At 41.5% G+C, this 15,258-nt stretch overlaps 1 protein-coding gene across 2 annotated transcripts in view; it reads left to right on the forward strand.

Annotated features, from left to right (window-relative positions):
* Window positions 1–550: 550 nt before the first annotated feature.
* Window positions 551–15,258, forward strand: part of ATP8B (ATPase phospholipid transporting 8B) — a 51,427-nt gene continuing 36,719 nt past the window's right edge. Inside the window, exon 1 of one of the 2 annotated variants that reach the window (XM_065486057.1) lies at window positions 551–647. The gene's annotated coding sequence lies outside the window, so the exon portion shown is untranslated. Of the gene's footprint in view, window positions 648–7,734; window positions 7,882–15,258 lie in introns of those variants that run through there. The other variant, XM_065486056.1, reaches the window with a different exon arrangement.

Here is a 15,258-nt window from a genome sequence, read left to right on the forward strand (position 1 = left end):
AGGCTGGCAGATGGCGTTACTGGACAGGACGCGCCAAATCAAAGACGTGAATTCGGGGAAAATGAAGCACCCACCTCTTCACACTCGCACTCGAGCTCCGTTTCCTGCTTTTGCTCACGCATAGACGTAAATTTACCTTAAAGTTGCGGCAATTATAATGCTTAAATAAAATAATATCAAGATTTGCACGGTTTTTGAAGCTTCTCTCAGAACATTTTTTATAAATAATTTCAAAATGTAACATTTCTCAGCACATTTAAAATAAAATTTGGTTCCAAATTATAAAAAATAGTGATAGCCACAGAGTGAAAATACGTCTATCTTGAAAATGAGTTGCTTTTTATTGTGAAGAATTTCTCCCTACAGTGAAAAACTAGAACACCCCTAGCTTGATTTTTAATTAATAAATCAAAACTGAAGAACGTTTTAAATTTAAAAGCTTTGTCTACCTGTCAGATGACGAGATAGGTGTAAAAAAGGAGGAAAAAGTAGCATAAATTGCCTGCACAGTGGTGCCCTCTCTCAACTCAAAAAGCGCGAGTGAGCGTAATCGAGTCGCGCAGTGCCGCTCTGCTCGGAGGTGTGTTGCACAGGTCTCTCTCGAGAGGAAACTCTATTCGACTTTTCCGCCAGCCTAGTTGACACAGGTATTTTTCAAACACAACGATTACTCTGAACTAAAGACTAACTAACTCGGAGCCGCGAGTGTTACTGCAAAATACACCGAATTATTTGTCGAAAGTCGTCGGTGCAGCCAGCGAAAGGATTTTGCTCGCTGCCTAGAGCGTGCGTGTGTATATTTATCGTCATGTCAGGTCGTATTTTTAAACACGTTTCTCCAAGACTCGGGGTTTATCTCCCCTCGATTCCAAAAAGTAAATTGAGTCAGGAATAAAATGCATAAAATTGTTGGTCAACTCGGTTCGTGTGTGAGCGCGAGACAAACCGCAAAAGAGAGGCAAAAGTCATTATTGTAATTCACGTAGCGGTCTCGGCTGGAGCGCTTTGACTTGGCAAGCAGTGCAAACGGCGTGACATAATCAAGGCTAGCTGCGACTCACTCTCACACAGATTCTCCTCATCGGCAAACACATTGTTTCAGCCTATTTTCTATATCAAACAGGAAAAGCAGAGAAAATTCAGTGTGCGTCTGATGCGGTTTAAACATATTATGCCGGAAGCCGCATGTGTGTTTACGGAAAAACCGGAATTAAAATCGTTCTTTTTTAATTCTCTTTTAAATTGACCAGAGTTTTTATTTTTAAGCACCACGATTCATGCTCAAAGGAATATTTTTCTTTTTAAATAAGACCAACGGGGTCCGGGTTGCGATGTGTGTTGGTTCCCGCCGGTCAGAATTCAATTTTTATAATAGTTGTTTGAATATTTGCTCATTTTGAAGCTGCGCAGTAAATGTTTGCGCATCTTAAGCTTGCGCAGTATGTTCAGATCGCTTCTTCATCTCACAGGGAAGCTAAAACTCTTCACTGCGCATGCGTGACCCAAATCAAAACCTTCTGCGCAGTCGTAATTCCCACCGTGGGCCGGATTGCGATCTGTGTTTGGTTCCCACTGGTCAGAATTCAATATGGCGTCGAAATAATGGAGGCCAATCAGTAGACAGTCCAGCGGCCAATCAGAAGCGTCGAAAAAGAGGCGTGCCGACCTAATAGTTTCATTCCCGCGTATTTTGTTACATTTCCATTAGCCTGATGTGCCATCTAATTATCGATTCGCCAATTACCGGGCTAATCAGCTGTTCGTAAAGAAATAATAACAAAAATATTCATTTTCATGATAAATTTCGTTTCCAATTCCAATTCCTAGAAAAAAATCATCTTCATTGCCAGAAACTCAAAGGCACAACTTTCCCAAAGGAAATTGAACTTATTCACGTGTTGCTTCTGTGGCCATCCCATTGAGTCGTTATATTTTGCGTTTGCATGACAATTTCAAGCAAACTGTTGCAGCAGAGATCGCGTGCACGTCCCGCATTTTCAAATCTAAACGCCATGAAGCATCGATTCTCTCTATTTAATTTAACAAAAGCATATTATGCAAATGGATCAGCTTCCCGGCGTGAGCACCGTTATCTATCATTTGGAAAGTGAAAGTTGGTTGGTTGGACTAAAAAGCGAGCGCGTGTCTTACTTTTTTGACGCGATGAGAGCCGCTCTCATGTCATTTTTCAGTTTTGGTCTCACTCGCGGCGGCGGCGTCGGTGAAAGTCGCGAGGGCACGTGCACTCGATCAGCTGGCGCTTGCCAGGTGCCACACTAGATGCGTTTGTTTTGCTCCTTTTATTATTGTTTTGCTTCTCAGTCCGCCGCGTCGACAAAGACAAACGGAATAATGAAAAGACCTCCACTTTATTTCTCCATTTGAAGGCAAACCGAGTTCTATTTTTAACTGATCTTTAAGCCGAAGCAACCGTGAACAAAAGAACTAAAGATTTGCTTGCCATTCTTGAATTTTGTTTCTCCCATTCTTTCTTAATTAACCAGATATTTTCGAAGAAATACAAAGACCTTCTTTGACGACGTTTCTGAGCGCACCAATCGATTCCTGAGGGTCGAATTAGTTAAGGAGGATATTTTTTCCGACCAAAAAGTGAAGGGCGACGTGTGAACTTTTTTCCCGCCAAAACAATATGAATGCAAGAACTGCGCATGCGTCAGAGCTGGTTTGAGCTTTTGCCGAGAGACCACCTGTACGAATGACTTCTTTGTCTGATCCAGCCAGCTCTGACGCATGCGCACTTCTCGCATTCATATTGTTTTGGCGGGAAAAAAGTTCACACGTCGCCCTTCACTTTTTGGTCGGAAAAAATATCCTCCTTAACTAATTCGACCCTCAGGAATCGATTGGTGCGCTCAGAAACATCGTCAAAGATGGTCTTTTAATTTGTAAGAATGACCAAACTGTAAAATTGTCGTGTGATTTGTTATACGGACGCACAAATCCGGCAAGACGCGGATTCCACAACATTTTTACCATCTTCAGAGCCATATATTTCGGCCGAGGCGTGTCATAAATTTTGCATAGAACTCTGAACCGGGGAAAAAAGGCACGTAAAAGCCAAAACACACACACAGGTATATGGCGTGCCGAGACATTTGTAAAATGGAGATCTCGTTAATGAAAGGGTTGCGATGGCAGCTTGGGCGTGGCGAGAATGTGTTCCGAACTTGCGAGCGAGAGAGAGAGAGAGAGAGAAAAAAAAATTGGCTGGGCAGAGGGAAAGAAGCGGCGGCGGTCCGGAAAAGTGTGCTTGCTTTTCTGTTTGCAGCGGCCGCGCCCTAATTTGATTCACGGCCGCGGTGCTGTGTCATCCGCGCGCGTACGTATATGTACTATTTTGCTCGGCTGCCACCTGCTTTTATTGATCACTCGCCGCGTGCGCTTGCCAATCAAAACGTCCACCTCGCACTCACTCGTTCGCTCGCTCGTATCCTGCTTTATTATTAATCACCAGAAAAACTTCTTTCTTCGCCGCGCACGCACCTTCAACCTGTGAATATACGAAAGCACCGCATTTATTCATTTCTCCTTTATTTTCTCTCTCGTGAAAGATTCTCCAAGCAAGGCAATTGATCGGAAATTGCGTGCATGCGTCGCGACGTGCCATTGCCGCCGATCAATTAATTACCAACACGTCGAGCGACAGCCGCAAAGATTCATCTTCTGTCTGTCCCAAGCAATTTCGGTGCGGACGCGTGCACGCGACGGAAGGCGGAAGGCGGACGCTTGATTGAAAATCCGCTTTCGCGTGCAAGACAGCTAGGACACAGAAAACACACACACACAACCTTCCAGCTTGCAGGGCTTAAAAAACTTGTTTCCCTGCTCAAGCACCTTTTTGAGTGTGTGTATTATTATGTTTGATAAATATAGATGTTGTTCGGAAAAAGGGAAATTAATCACGGGGGTTACTATATTTTTTAGCGCCCCATTTTTTTCCTTGAAAAATATTCGACGTTTTCATGTTTAGGGCTGTGAAAATAAGAAGGTTTTTTCGCGAAATAGTCTGTTATTTGGTGCAAAATATATGGTTTTTTTAATCATAATTTTATCCCAATACACCAGTTGTATAAAACCTCATTGTTCGAAGCCACCAAAAGATGGCGCCTCTGTATACTTTTGTAATGAATTTAATTTTAATTAACTTCCGCTGTAATTTTCAGACTCAATCCTGTAAATGTACATTCTTCACTTAATTTTCTTTCTTTTGACGTGCTGAAAACCAAAATCATTCCAGCCATTCACCGTAGAAACGTCGGAAATGATTTTTTATTTGAAAAAATAGTTTTTCGTGATTCTACAGCGATTGGATTAACCGATTTTGGTTTTCAGCACGTCAACAGATAGAAAATTAAGTGAAGAACGCACAGAAGCTAGATTGAGTCGGAAATAACAGCGAAAATGCCTTAAAATTAAATTTATTACGAAAGTATACGGTGGCGCCATCTGTTGGCGGCTTCAAACACTAAAGGGTTTTAAAAAACTGGTGTATTAACACGTTTTTCGGCTATAATTATGCATTTTACCGTTGTTCTTGCCTAAACATTATTATAAATGTCATTTTCTGGACGAGCAGGAAAAGCACAAAGAAAAATAAAAAAACTTACGATTTGATGTTGAGCTAAATTATTATCCTTTACTACTGGGAGGGACTCTGGTCAAAAGTTATTGCAATTGTTCCCTCAATCAACCATTCCTATAAATAAAAATTGAACAAAATCAAAGTGCAGAAGATTGCAAAAAAAATCATGAGAGCAGGAAAATAATTTGACATGCCGATTTTAATATTTTTTCATTTAAAGTCAGGAATTCTGTTGAAAGGGTTGTTAGGGGGAAGGTTGAAGGGACGTCTGAATTAAACCCACTGAAAACGGTGACAAAGAAAGCATAATTTTTGTTCTCTTTATCTCTTTGCATGAAACAATTTCCTTAAAATTAAAACTGGCCAAAATTTCTGCGTGGGAAACGATTTAAATATGTTTTAAATGAATTAAAATTGCATAGTTCGTGCTCCTTGGATGGTCCCGCAACGATTAGAAGCTCAGAAAAATTATTCAACCGTGTAAATTTCACAGTCATGTTTTTAGTTCCTTGAAAAACATCGCGTACTTTAGAAACACAGAAAATATACCATATTTGGAATTTTTTTAAGGATATTAACTTGAACCAAACACTCATATATGCGCTTTTGACAAGAAAACATTTTATCAGGTCACTTATTTTTAATTTAAAGTTGTCAAATAAGAAGCATTTTTAATACATTTTTCGAGTGGACAGAAAAAAATGTTCAAATGTTCAAAAATCTACCCTGAAATTACCGTTTATTTCATCCTGACGTCCCCTGATGAGCCAAAAAGGGTTCCAGGGTGGTAAATACCTCCCCCTGAAAGGTTTAAATTTTTGACAAATCTAATTTTCAAGAAATAGTTAGCAAGGAATCTGGGAAAAAATAATCAACTTGCTATTTTAATGTTTATTTTTTGTTTAGTATCCGTTTTAGCCTGCTCTTAATTGGATCTGCTCCGGGCGTCGGGCGTTTGGCTGTAAACCGGCGTTGATTGCAGTTTGGAACCGGCCGCGGCGTGTGCATGGCTTTCGTCAAAATCGCTCATGGTCGGCGCACAGATTACGCCAAGCGGTTTAATGGGCCAGTAAAATGTGTCTTCTTTGTTTATTGCCGCGGCGTCTCGAATGTGGCATCAACCCTCTCGCGAAATTGACTTTGGGGGGATGCACAATCAATTTTCGATTGGCATACTTGAAGTTCAAAGTCTCTCCGCGGCTGCCTATCCATTTCATAATAGGTTTGACATTTGGCTCGGCGCGCTCATAGAAATGGCAAATGCCATTGGAGCAGCAGCAACCTTTTTTGGAGGGCCGGAAAGGTCAGAGCGCGCGGAGAGTAATCCGGTTCCGTTTCCACGCTGCTTGCAATTCCGAATCCGCGCGCGGCCCTCGGTCAGCTCGCGCTACGTGAGTGAGCCTTATTACACATATTCTCAGGGGACGAAACGGCAACGGCACCAGGCTCAAATATTTACCGTGCAAACAAGCCAGCACTCAAAACGCCCAAGGCCGAACGGACGGACAAGCTTTTGTATTTTTTAGATAATAAAATAACCTGCATCTCTGACGTTTTTCTAATTTTGAATTTAATCACATAAAATTGTTTTTCTGTGAGTCACAAGCGATCAGATTGCAATTTTGTGACGCTTGGAGCGGACGCATTATGTATATTTTCGTAGTGATGACGGCCGTTTATTCAAGCAGATAAGATACAGAGAAGGTTTGAGTAATACCGGAATATCAATGCTTTTGACGAGTTTAAGATTGTGCAGCCCAACATTTTGTTGGAAATAAAAATCAGTTCGTCTCACAGCTTTGTTTTAAATAAAATATTCAGTTATTTATTTTCACTCCATAGGAGAGGAAGATTTCAAATCGTCTAAACCGACTAATAGCGTCTAAATAGTTAAGTTTGGCATGCAAAATTTTCCAAAAACATAATTTTTTATGCCGAGAGAAATATTTATTAGCAAAATTTAAACTGTGATGGGTGAAAACCCAGTGAAACGACACCAAACTTGACAATTTTGGGCATTTTTTCGCAACCTGACCCTCAGGGTAAGCACCTGAGGGTATGAATCAACCTTTATAGGTTTAATTTCGATCGCCACAGTGCGTTGAAGTAAAAGGGACACGGAAAAAATCGATTTTTTAAATGACGGGCACATTTTCTAATTAAATGTCATGCTCGGGAAAACGGATTCAAGTTAATTTCAAAACTTCAAACTTTGATTGCCACGAAAATGCCATTCTGAAAATTTGTTTACTCCCACAGAATTTCAATTATTTACCTAAAAAAATTAAATTTCACCTGAAAAATCAATTTCACGAAAAAAATCACAAAATGTGATCTTAACTTTTGACCGGCAACCTTTTTCAGGATACGGAAAGTTGTTCAGGGTGAAAAACTAGGTCGGGTAGTGAAATTTTCAGGATAATATCTCTACGCAATCAATTCTAACAATTTAATTTTTCTATTTTTGGAATTATGAAAAAATATCAAACGCACCCTCTCCTAGGCCTGCTCAAAATCTGGAATTTCTTTATTTCCTTACCAGTACCTAAATAAAATTTATCAAATAAAATCACTTCAAATTTTCAATGTCTTAAAGTCCGGTCCAAATGGACCATTATTTTCTTATGAAACTGCTCGATTTAACTCAAAACTACCCTTTAAATAATCATTTTCAATTAATCTGTCAATTTACCCTGAAAAATACAATATAATACACAAGTTAAACATGAATTTGTTTGAAATATTATAAAAAACCAAAGGAAACAATAAAAAATAAAACCGTCTAAAAATTTGGCCAAAAAAACGTCTAAAATTCACAGCTCGAGTAATAATTCAGTAAATAAGAACTAAAAACAAATAAATTTATTATAATTTTGCGATTGTGGAATTATTACAGATTAACTGCGGTTGAGGAACAAACTACTATTTCTTTGAATAAACGCACAATTCAGACATTTCGGTGAGATAACGCGAGGTGCAGAAAGGAGTGCGCGCGCAGTGCCGCAAATGAAAAGGCCGGCGGCGCGATATCAGCGTGTGCGGCGCGAGCGAGAGAGCGAGCTCACTCGGCACTCCAACGCTCAGTCACAGTCAGTCGGTGTTCTCCACCTGAACGCTCGGTCCGCGCGCAGTGCTGCTTTTTTTGCGAGTCGTGTGCCCCAGCAGGTGTGGGTGGGTGGACGAACACTCGAGCCACGCCTTTTGCCCCTCGACATTAGCCTTGAAAAAAAGAAATGATGTCTTCAAAGTGCACGCCGAGGAAACGGACCATCGCGCTGGTGAGTGAGTGAGAGAGTGGCTTTGTCCCAGCCGCATTGATTGGACGCGACTTCTATTACAGTGCGCGGCCACTTTGCGTTTGTCGGTCGTTAGTCAAACGATGAGACCGCTTTTCCACTGATTTGTCACTCGTCAAAAGTGACACTGATAACAATGTAATATACGTGACAATGCGTAATTTATTTTGACGATTCGTAAAGACGCACAATTTTCTTTAAATAATTTGCAAATTAGCGACCTTCCTTTGTGTTTGCAAATATTGCGACAGACAACTCTCGACTGCGATGGAAATTAAAAACAATGTCTCATTATCTCCGGCATTTTTAAAGCCCTTTAGAGAATTTAAACAAATATCAAACCACTGATGTAATGCATACTTGTTCCTTGTTCTTAGAGGTCAATGTTCCAACTCATTGTATAATATCTGCCGTTCATTTCCTGCGTCTCAACATTTTTATCAGAATTCCGACATTTTTTCCTCGTGCTGCTGCGGACACATGGCTGTTACGTCATTCCCGAAAGTCCCTTTTTAATTCCATCGGCAATCCCTCACGCGTATTTGAGAGCTGTGGAACAATACAAAGAATTGTCTTAAGCCGGGAGTTGAGCTTTTGTAAACAGACAGCATATTGGCTTGAAAAGTTTAGTGCCCGCCATAAAGAGGCGCAGGCAGCGCAATAAACGTCCAATTACAACAGAAAGATAGGAAAACTCGGTCCGTCCGTCCGTCCAGATGCATTTTCCGGCGGTGGCAGGGGCGGGGGCGGCAGACTAATTGCCCGGCGAGTGGGTTCGTTGCTGTGCCCGGCACGTACGCGCAGCCGACGCACAAATCCTCCATCGGCTTCTTGCAAAATTGAGAAAGAAAAGTGGCCGGAAAATGGAGCCACTTGACATTCGCTGCATGAACGGACCTTTTTGCATCACTTTAAAAAATGATTCGCATGACTGCTTCGTTAATATTCCACTTGCGTTATTAGAAATCATTTGAGTTTTGGCATCGAGACACAGCGCTCGGACTGTATTTGCAGAAGGGGTAAAATGGCGCAGGATAAGATATGTGACTCACATTTTTTGGCAAAGAAATAATAATCGATCCGCCCGGTGTTTGTCACGTGCTTTTTGTTTGGAATGTAAAAGATTATCTGATATTTGTAGAAAAAATAATTTTCGATTTTAACCACCGGGGTGCGGATTCACGCAACGCGTAGATATGGCGTCTGGTAGAGTACGGCGGGAAAATTAAATTAATCATGAAAATAGCTTCAGCACAATGAATATTTTTGTTTTTTTCTTTACTAAGAGCTGATTAGCCCGGTAATTGGCGAATCAACCGTTAAATGGCATATCAGGCTGATGGAAATGTAACAAAATACGCGGGAATCAAATTCTTAGGTTATTTTTCGACGCTTCTCATTGGCCGCTGGACTTTCTCCTGATTTGCCTCTATTATTTCAACTCCATTTTAATTTTTTAACGGCGGGAACCAATACAGATCGCAACCCAGGCCCCCGGTGGGAATTAAGACTGCGCAGAAGGTTTTAATTTGGGTCACGCATGCGCAGAGATGAGTTTCAGACTCCCTGATAGATTCAGAACTGATTTCATCATTCTGCGCATGCTTAAAATGCGTAAAAATTTACTGCGCAGCTTCAACGCAGATCGCAACCTAGCCCCAAGTGGTTGCAACGAATTTTTCTTTGGAAACAAAAATTTCCTGGGTGTCATTTAAAGGTTTTTTCCAGGATTTCCTGGGGAGTTAATCATCGGCCCTTTTGCCAAACTCTGCCCGCACCTGATGAATTGTCTGAATGAAAAAAATGGACATTTTGTTTGTTCACCGATAGCGAGTGGCGTCGATAATCTAGCCCTTTTTTATCGGGCAGCTGCTGGGCTTATCGCAGCTCTTGCATTAGAAGGCGCATCACACACACACACGTACAAAGCTCCTCTGAATTATCTATGCCGACAGCCTGCGGGCAGTCCGTTTCCAAATATTTGCATCGCCTCTCCCGTCAAAATTGCGCAAATTCTTATCGGCCGCCCGCCCGTTCGCCCGGCCCATCCGTTAGTGCGTCGAGTGAGAAATAAATGAACCGGACCCGTGCCGTAATCCGTGAGCCATAAAAATTAATGTGTGTCATCGACGTGTGCGCCTCTATTGTGCTCGCGAGCACCACACGCAGCGTTGGCTGGGGGTTCTTGTCAAGGTTAGATACGTTACCAGAGAGCCACACCGCAAGCAAGCAAATTTCACCACGCTGCTCCCCAAGATTTATTCTAAATTTATCAAATACGCAGTTATCTTCGAGCCTGTCAAAGACTTATTGTAAATAATGGAGTCGGCTCAAAATACATTGGGTTAAAAATAAATAAATAATAAACATTTATCAGTAAACATAGGGACCATTGCCAAAAACGAATATCCAGGACCACTTTAAATCGTCTTTGACGTAGTTTCTGAAGACACCAATCGATTCTTGAGGGTAAAATTAGGTTCAAAGATAAAAATCCCTGTAAAAATGTCAATATTACGATTTTCTTGCGCTTTGCGACACTTCTTGCCACGCCCCCTCATTACAGTTCCTGGTAAACACGCCCTAATTTCAAAATTCCAGCAATTTTTCAGTGAAATTATAAAATTTACCGGAGAACCACGCCCCCATTTCGAAATTTACAGAGAATTCTGAGTCAAGTTTGTTTATTTTCCCGCTCTTTGCGACATATTCCAAACCTTCTCTTGTAATTTTCCTAAAATTCACGCCCCCAATTCGAGATTCCCACGAGTTCTCTTAGTAAAATCGTTAAATGTTTTTCATGCCACGCCTCCTTTTCAGTTTTCTGGACAACCACGCCCCCCATTCCAAAATTCCATCGATTTTATTCTCAATTTAACGATTATCCCGAGCTTTGCAACACGTGCCACGCCTCCTTCTTAAATGTTCCAAGGAACCACGCCCAAATTTACCGAAATTCTTTAGTTAAAGACCGTTTTTGATCAAGTTTTTTATGAACAAAAAGCACAGCGCGACGTGCGAACATTTTTTCCCGCCGAAACAATTTTGAACGTATTTGCGAGAAATGCGCATGCGTGAGAGCTGGCTTACACCTGTACGAATGACTTCTTTGGCACATCCAGCCAGCTCTGACGCATGCGCACTTCTCGCATTCATATTGTTTTGGCGGGAAAAAAGTTCTTCATCACGCTGAACTTTTTGGCCGGAAAAAACACCCACTTTGCCTAATTCGACCCTCAGGAATCGATTGGTCTGCTCAGAAACTTCGTCAAAGAAAAAATATGTAGACAGCAAGAATTGCCTAAGTAGAAAAATTGCAGTGCAGAAGTGAACAACAAAATTCCTCCATAAATTCCGCCCAATTGAGAATGATGAAGGGTATGAAAGATACGCACGCATTGGAACGAGGCTCGTAAATATTTTACTGCAGGCGCGTGCATATATCTCTCTCGGTGTCGGTGTCAAATTGGCATTGTCTGGGTTTGCGGGTTCACGACCTTGGATTAGGGTCACGCGCCGCCGGGCGAGAGTGTTTCCGAAGTAAACACGTCCAAAAAATATACGTTGACGATTCGTGTCACGCCGACTGCGGTCTGTCGGTCATACATCACACTCACTGCAAGAGTTGCAATTAAGGCCATCGCCCGCCACTCTCGCTTTCGCCGTTCGCCGGACGGACGAAACCTTGTTTCTTATCACGCGTGCAACCCACGACGAAAAATAAGTCGGCAGTGCATTTTCGTTGCGACCTCTAGTCTTCGTCTCCGCATGAAATAAGAATAAGTATCGACTACTCGACTGACGCGCGGGCGAAGACGCCAGAAATAATAAATAAAACGAGGCGCGCACCTTGCTTGATATATTGATGGACCATATTGTGTGCGCAATCGACCACGCACGCAACAACACTTTGACAGCTTCGCGAGCAGTTTGCTGTTTACATTTCGGCTTGCCCATTCATTACACGCGGCTCTGATTGCTTTGGCGCGCTCCCTGTTCCGCAATAACAGACCGGCTTTAAAACATTTCGGAAATTGCATTGCGAAATTGCTGCTTAAAAGAGTGCGATAAATTCTGGAAAAAATACGTTTGCGGGTCCTTACTGTAAAAACACGATTTATTTCATAATTTAGGGAATTTCACTTCAAAATTTGCACAGTATTGATTAGATCCTACATTGAATTTAATTTGAAATTCCCACCGTTGCGATCTGCGTTGCTTCCCGCCGGTAATAAGTCAATATGGCGTCGGAATTTATAATTGTTTGAATATTCGCCCATTTTGAAGATGCGCATTAAACTTTTGCGCATCTCAAGCATGCGCAGTATGTTCAGATCGTTTCTTCATCTCACAGAGAGGCTGAAACTCATCACTGCGCATGCGTGACGCAAATTGAAACCTTCTGCGCAGTCGTAATTCCCACCGAGGGCCAAATTGCGATATGTGTTGGTTCCCGCCACTCAGAAGTCAATATGGCGTCGAAATAATGGAGGCCAATCAGGAGACAGTCCAGTCGGCCAATCAGAAGCGTCGAAAAAGAGGTGTGCCGACCTAATAATTTCTTTCCCGCGTATTTTGTTACATTTCCATCAGCCTGATGCGCCATCTAACGGTGAATGTGGCAATTTCCTGGCTAATCAGCTGTTAGTAAAGAAGTTAACGGCAAAAATATTAATTGTGCTGATCCTATTTTCATGATTAATTTTCCCGCCGTGCTCTACCAGACGCCATATCGTCGCGTGAATCCGGACCCCGATGCTTAAAATCGAGAATGCTTTAGAGAAAATCTGCACGAATATAGTGATAATTTAACCTTCCACAATTATCAAAAGTGCATAATTACGCAATATGAAAGGAGATCGAGCGAAAGAAGCAAAAATCTTTCTTGAGCAGTTTGTCGCGATTTGAATGAGCGGCCGGGCCTTGGGCAATAAGCCGGCGATAGCGAGGGTCGAGCGGTTTGGTGTAGTGCGTTCTTCGGGAGCAAATTTTTCTCCCTGGGAGTCCCGCTCCCGAAAAAATGTTTCCTGTTACCGGAATTTCCTGGTGCCCTTACCAAATATTTTTCCCGGGAATTCCCGCTCCCGACTCTTATTTCCCGATTCTTCCCGCTCCCGATTTCCCGCCAAAAATTTTAAAATTGAAAGTAGACACCATGTGCGTTGATAACTTTATTCTTAGCTCGCATATTTACAAATACAAACTCACTATATTATGCTCTTTTATTTTTCCTTGTTGAAGTTATAAATAATACTTTGGGTTGAAAGTATAAAAACTCAAGGAGGCAATTTTTACTGGGCCACGTTAAATAAATACTACGTTCCAAATAAAATTCAATTTTTGTAGAAATGCATAGATTACTAAAACAAACCCTGAAAAATGCATTTTATTTAGATCAAAAACTATTCTCCCGACTTTTTTTAATTGCGAGAATCATCACATGTCAATGAAAGAAAATTATGTAACATTTTTAGTAATAGTGAATGACAAAAAAGAAATATTACTGCTTGAACTCCGCAAATTGAAATTAGGACAGTTAATAAAGTTATCAAACCGTGAAAAATATCTAATATAAAAAACATTCCTAACAATTTTTTTAATCATTCTATGAAAATTAAAAGCGAGTTGTGAATTTGAATTTTGACTAGGTTCCCGGGAATTTCCGCTCCCGGCAAAACTTTCCCGCTCCCGTCCCGACCGTGACTCCCTTCTAAAAATTTGGCTCCTGGCGCCGGGAATTCCCGGGAGATTCCGGGAGTCCTGAGACATTCCCGTCCCGGCGAACGCACTAGTTTGGTGTGTGCAGTGCAGTGCAGGAAGTGTGGCGTGAAAAGTGCAGCGCACGAGTGGCGCTGCGCTGATCAATTCAATGTCGGCCGCCGCTCTTGTTCCTCCACCGATTTTTGCACTGACCTATTTGCTTCCTCACTGCGGCTGCCTGCCTGTGTTACACCCCACTGCCATTCTTTTTTCCTTGCGGAACAACTTTTCGCTCTCTCGCCAGTTGGATTTTCGCATACAAAGAAGCCCGCGATTTTTATCTTCTCGCTGCGGCATTCGCGCCGGAGACAAAGTTTAAAACCTATTTTGGAGCGAGTCGGTGTCACAGGGGAGACTGCCGCTAACTATTTCATTTTTACGTTTTAAGCCGCATAGAACGTGAGCCGACTTTTGACGCACAAATGCAGCAGAGCACTCCTTTTGCCTCCAAATTGCACGCACTTATTACGTCATTGAATCCGATTGTGCGGCGCGCGCGTTATCAGAGGCGAATGCGGTTTGTGGAATTCAATTAGTCGCCAAGGCCGAAACTCTCGGTTCTCGGTTGCGCTCACTCGGATTCCCTTGATTGCCCACAATGCTGCTTCTGATTAAAAATAAAAAAAATAAGTTGGTTGATGAACTTCTTCATCTACACTTTTATCGCGCAATAGAGTCACAATCGGACTTCGGAGTGATTCGGGCCTTTACTGACGTTCATTGTGGAAAAATAAAACGTTGTGGTCGTGAACCCACTTCCGTTTTAAAAACAACGTTTGTTTCAGCTCGGAGAAAACATGATAAATTAATTTAGATTGCAGCTCATGAATATGTATACTAGTTCATAATTTTGTCATATTTAGGCGTGTTTTGACATTTGCATCGTCAAAATAAAATTAAATTTAATTAAGGTGTACACTGTACACGGCCGATTGAACAAATTTATGTAATCAACGAATGGTCACTGGTTGTGGGGAGTGTTCAGGTTTGAGCTGATTACTGATTTGAGGCGGCAACACCTTAAGTAAACAGATAGTAGATATCTTTCTTCTGCTTTAGTGCGTTCTTCGGGAGCAAATTTTTCTCCCTGGGAGTCCCGCTCCCGAAAAAATGTTTCCTGTTACCGGAATTTCCTGGTGCCCTTACCAAATATTTTTCCCGGGAATTCCCGCTCCCGACTCTTATTTCCCGATTCTTCCCGCTCCCGATTTCCCGCCAAAAATTTTAAAATTGAAAGTAGACACCATGTGCGTTGATAACTTTATTCTTAGCTCGCATATTTACAAATACAAACTCACTATATTATGCTCTTTTATTTTTCCTTGTTGAAGTTATAAATAATACTTTGGGTTGAAAGTATAAAAACTCAAGGAGGCAATTTTTACTGGGCCACGTTAAATAAATACTACGTTCCAAATAAAATTCAATTTTTGTAGAAATGCATAGATTACTAAAACAAACCCTGAAAAATGCATTTTATTTAGATCAAAAACTATTCTCCCGACTTTTTTTAATTGCGAGAATCATCACATGTCAATGAAAGAAAATTATGTAACATTTTTAGTAATAGTGAATGACAAAAAAGAAATATTACTGCTT

Source organism: Cloeon dipterum, chromosome 3 (genome assembly GCF_949628265.1).
Source record: "Cloeon dipterum chromosome 3, ieCloDipt1.1, whole genome shotgun sequence".
In the NCBI taxonomy this organism is placed as follows: domain Eukaryota; kingdom Metazoa; phylum Arthropoda; class Insecta; order Ephemeroptera; family Baetidae; genus Cloeon; species Cloeon dipterum.